The following is a 5,584-nucleotide window of genomic DNA, read 5'->3' on the forward strand; positions in this document are numbered from 1 at the left end:
CCTGTTAAGCAACCATAAAATGGAGTCAGGTCATAACAAAACGACATTACTTTGGTTCTTTTCCATTTCAATTTATACCTGATTGCCACCATTTCTAATAGTGTCAAATATTCACACTCACTATGAAAAGTGGCACTGAATAGAAATCTAAGAATTGTAAAAAGTAAACATTTTCAAAGACAAAAGCAATCTTCCCAATGCTGTCTGTGTTTAAACTAGGTGAGTGGAATCAAAAATGTATTTCTGAGAAAAAGCTATCAGTCAGGATATATTCAAAGCAGCTCTGCACATTAGCAAAATCTCTCACCAATGTATCTACTAATATCAACAAAAATACTTTTTAAGTAGTACCCCTTTCCCGTGTCCTTTAACATCTCATTTCTGAATAGCAAAACAAGGAGACGAAAACAATATTATCTAGCTATTCTGGGTCTTGTTCAAAAATATCAGAATCTACAATATTTACATGCCTGGTACTACTGTCGAAATCCTTTGATATCTGTAGAATTAAACTGAGCCTTTAAAGAAAATGTATGTTATATATCCTGAAGTATATAACAGAATTGGTGTGGAAACAAGATTACTCTTACGGAAGAGGAAAAAGACTGCGGAGCTTTCTACTGCCTGTGTGATAATACATAAAAAAGTAAAATAATTTTATTTGCATGTACCTATGTGCATGTTTTCACATGAGCATATGAAAACTGAAGGGAGAATGATCATGTTATTTTTAATAAAAATCATGATTTTAATAGTATTTTCAAGAAATTTATTTGTAATTAAGGCCTTGTGAGATACAGATAGAAAAGTATTTAAGTACAAAATGTTTCAATCATTCACATTTGTAGATTCATTTATTATTTTTGGTTTCAATGTTGTCACTGAATTGCTTAGGCTATTTCTAAAACATGTGCTAAATATCACATGAAACTCTGTCATCAAAATTTACTTCAAATTTTTTATTATACAGTATAGTGTGTTTCATTGTGTCATGTATTGTACATGCTTTTAACATGTTTTAATCAAATTCACTCCCCATTACCTTCCCTTTTTTTCCTTATCTCTCTACATTGATTCCCTTAGTTTACACTAATCTTGTCATATTTACATTCATGATATCCTTCTCCCCATTTGTTCTAGTTTTGTCATATGAAAGAAAATATGCAATACGTGTCTTTCTGACATTTTTTGCTCAATATGATGATCTCTTTTGCAGGAGCAAGTGGCATAATTGCATTTTTCTATATTCATTTTAGTATATTTTTAAAAATAATGTGATTGAATAATTTGAAATTCAAAAGTCAGACTAGGAACTAAAAATATCATCACATAACATGAGTTCTGGTTTTCATAAAATTTAATTTCAAATGAAGCTGGTGATAAATGTTACCTTGTAGAAATTTATCAAAAGTTTGGGTATTATGCACACTTAAAAAACTTAATGTAATTAAACATTGAATGTTTGAGATAGTAATGATTATAGTGAACATACCAATAATAAAACACAATAAGTGACCCTAATTTTATATCCCTTTACATTAGTACCAAAATCATGGCCAACCTGTATATTTTTATTAATTAAAAATTAATATGTGAAATAAAATGTGTTTGAAAAGTTATATATAACTCTTACATTCTATAATGTAGATGTGCCTTCTGAGACATTTCTAAATATATAAGTATTATGTTTAAAAATATTTCGGTTAATAACATATTAAACTATAAATTTTATCACTTAAAATTGACATTATATTTTAAGCATATTCAAAAAAGGATTATTCAGTTTCAGTATAACTCATCCAAGGTGCAGTGTATATTCATATGCTTTTTAAACCACTCTCCTATTCATAGACATCTATATTCTTTTATCTTATAGTATATGATAAACAAATATATATGCAGAGAACGATTTTAGCACAAATCTTAAACTATTTTTATTGAGATGAAAACTCTATAAAATAAAAGTGGCCACTTTACCCACGTTAAAATGTACTTTGAGGGACTTTTAATACATTAACAATGTTATGCAACAATTGTAACTATAAAATTACATAATATTTCCATCACTCCCAAAGAAAACTTCATAACTATTAATTAGTATCTCCTTATTGTCCTGTGCCCCCAACCCATGCAAAAACAAATTTGCTTTTTGTATTTGTTTACTTAACTTATTCTGGAAAACCATATAAAAAGAATCACACAATAGGTAGACTTTTTGTCTGGCTTTCTTAGTATAATGTTTTCAAAGTTCATGTCACAGGCTGTCCCAGTACATCTTTTCTTTTTAAGGCAGAATATTGATGCATTTCATAGAAACACTCTTTTTGTTTGCACATTAGTTAACTAATGAACATAGAGATTCTCTACCCCTTTTAGCTAATAATACTACAATAAATACTCAGAGATAAGATTTAGTTTAAACACTTGTTTTCCATTATTTTGAGTATGTGCTGTATCATATGCTAATTATGTTTAACATTTTGAGTAACTGTAAAATGTTTTCTTTCAGACACTGTGTCATTTTACATTTTTAATATCAGTGTACCATAAATCTGATGTATTCAAAGTGTTAAGTCCATTTTGTGCTGCAATGATTGGATACCACAGAGTGAGCAATTTATGAACAATAGAAGTTGATTTGGTCCACAATTTTGGAGACTGGAGAGTCCATTTCAATGAAATGCATCTGGTCAGGGCTTTTGTTTTGTATCATAACATGGTGGAAGGTATCACATGGGTAAAAGGAAGGGACAAACTTATCCTTTAGAATGACCCTTTTAGGGCAATAATGAACTCATTGTCATATAATAACATTAATCTATTCATGAAGCAGAATCCTTAAAGATCCCAGCTTTCAACCCTGTTGTTTTGAAGAATAAGTTTCTGACCAATGAACTTTGACACAATGAGGACACATTCAATCCATACCATTCTGTACCTGGTCCTCAAATTCATGTTTTTCTCACAAGCAAACTATATTTACTTTATTCTACTAGTCTCAAATGCCTTACTTCTACCCAGATCAACTCAAAAGTCTCATCTATATCAGATATGGATAAAACTTGGGGCACAATTAATCATGAAGTAAATTGTCTTCCGACTGTGATTCTGTGAAATCAAACAACTTATGAACTCCTATAATGTAATAGTAGGTCAAGGATAAGATTGACATTCCCCTTCCAAAAAGGAGAAAAAGGCAAGAAGAAAAGAGTAACAGGCCTCAGGTAGGAAAGCTTTCAGGAGATTTCTTGAAAGAAAGGTAGGATGTGAAAATCTCTTCCCATATTTTAAAATTATGTATATACACAAAGTTCTGAGGGATTTTTCTCTCAACTTGTGTCTCTAGGATTTTTTCAATTTTGAGTTAGAGAAGGCAACTCAGAAAATAATTGGGTTGGGAAGCTCTAAAGATTAAATAATACTAAGTGATCAATTGATTGATTAGCTACCAGAGGAGAGAAACTCGAAGTTCTTATATCTCTGTCTCTTTGACTTAGATAGTCTGAGCTGTGTTACGTAAAAGGGGAGGGAGTATGAGGAAATTTCTTTCCTCTTTGACAGTCTGCAGAGTAGCCTATCTCTCTCTGGGTAACCTTAGTAATAGTCCTCAAAACACTCCTTCTCTTCCTCCCAAACTCACATAAACCTATACGAATCAGAAATCCACATGATCTTTTAATTCTTTGTTGTACAAGATTATTGATGAATATGCCTAGTTTAGTAGTATTGAACAATACACTTTCATAAACTACTTCCTGCAATGACAACTTTACCTACATGCAAACTAGATCCAGGATTACTTTATATATTTCACAATAAAAATTTTAATAAGTCCTTTTATAATAATTCCAACATGCTATAATTTATTTTAAGTATGTTACATGTTTAAAAATAATCCTGATAACAATCCTCATTGAGTTATGTGACATTCTTTTTACATTTTATGAATGCAGAAACAGATGCACACAATATCATGAAACATGTTTGAGATCACAGAGTTAATATATTGGATAAATGATTTTGGAATTCATATGCTCATGATTTCCCATTGATATTATCTATATCCACAATAATTACAGGGCTATTTTACTTCTCTAAATAGATTAAAATCTCTTTTAGCCAAAGTTTATCAGATTTTGAGACCCATTGCAAATATCATTTTAATAAAAACAAATTGTCTAAGAGCACATTTATTATATTGTCAACAAAAGCAATAGTACTGCATTTGGAGGGGATAACTGGGAATTGAACTGAAGGGTCCTTGATTACTGAGCCACATTCCCAACCCTATTTTTTATTTTATTCAGAGACAGGATCTCACTGAGTTGCTTAATGTCTTGATTTTTCTGAGGCTGGCTTTGAATTCATGAGCCTCCTGCCTCAGCCTTCTTAGCCATTAGGATTACTGGTGTGTGCCACTGTGTCCTGCATTAAAATTTTTTTTTGTTAGTTATATATGACAGTAAAATGCATTTATGCACTTTTATATGTCTTACATAAATAGAGTATAATTTATCATTTATCTGATTGTAGATTTTTTAGAATCACACCAGTCATGAATCATATATGTATATAAGTAGAATGTTTTATTCATTTTAATATTCTTCCTATCCCCATGTCCTCTCCCTTCCCTTCACTCCCCTCTATCTAAAGTAACTGTCTTCTTCCCTAGTCCCTCCCTATTGTAAATTAGCATCTGTGTATCAAAGAAGAAATTTGGCCTTTGTTTTTTTTATTGGCTTATTTTGCTTAGCATGATATTCTCCAACTCCATTCATTTATCTGCAAATGCCATAATTTCATTATTCTTGAAAGCTGAGTAACATCCTATCAAGTATATATACCACATTTTCTTTGTCTATTTGTCAGTTGAAGAGTACCTAGGTTGGTTCTATAGCTTAGTTATTGTGAATTGATCTGCTATAAACATTGATGTAGCTGCATCATTGTAGTATGCTGATTTTAAGTCCTTTGTGTATAAACAAAGCAGTGTGGGATAGCTGGGTCAAAGGATGGCTCCATTCCAAATTTTCTGAGGAACCTCCATACTGCTTTCCAGAGTGGTTGCACCAAATTGCAGTGCCACCAGCAAAGCATGTGAGTACCGTTACCCCCAAATCCTCACCAACATTTATTGCTGCATGTATTCTTGATAATTGCCATTCTGACTGGAGTGAGATGAAATATTAGAGTAGCTTTGCTTTGCATTTCTCTAATTGCTAGAGATGTCGAACACTTTTTCATATATTTGTTGATCAATTTTGTTTTAGAAGGGTCCATAGCAATACCACTCCTTGATATTTATTCAAAAGAATTAAAGTCAGCATATAATAGTGATACCTGCTTACCAATTTGTTGACTTGACTATTCCAGCAACAATTTGCAACAGCCAAGTTACGGAACCAACTTAGGTTTGACAACAGATGAATGAATAATAAAAGATGTGGTATATATACACAATAGAGTTTTGCTAAGAAAAAAGTTAACCAATTCACAGAAAAACAGATGGAACTGGAGAACATTATGCCAAGTGAGATTTTTCTCATATGTGGAAGCTAGAGAGAAAAAAGGAAAGAAAAGGGAC

Source organism: Spermophilus citellus (assembly GCF_964194105.1).
Source record: "Spermophilus citellus genome assembly, chromosome: 2".
Classification (NCBI taxonomy): Eukaryota; Metazoa; Chordata; class Mammalia; order Rodentia; family Sciuridae; genus Spermophilus; species Spermophilus citellus.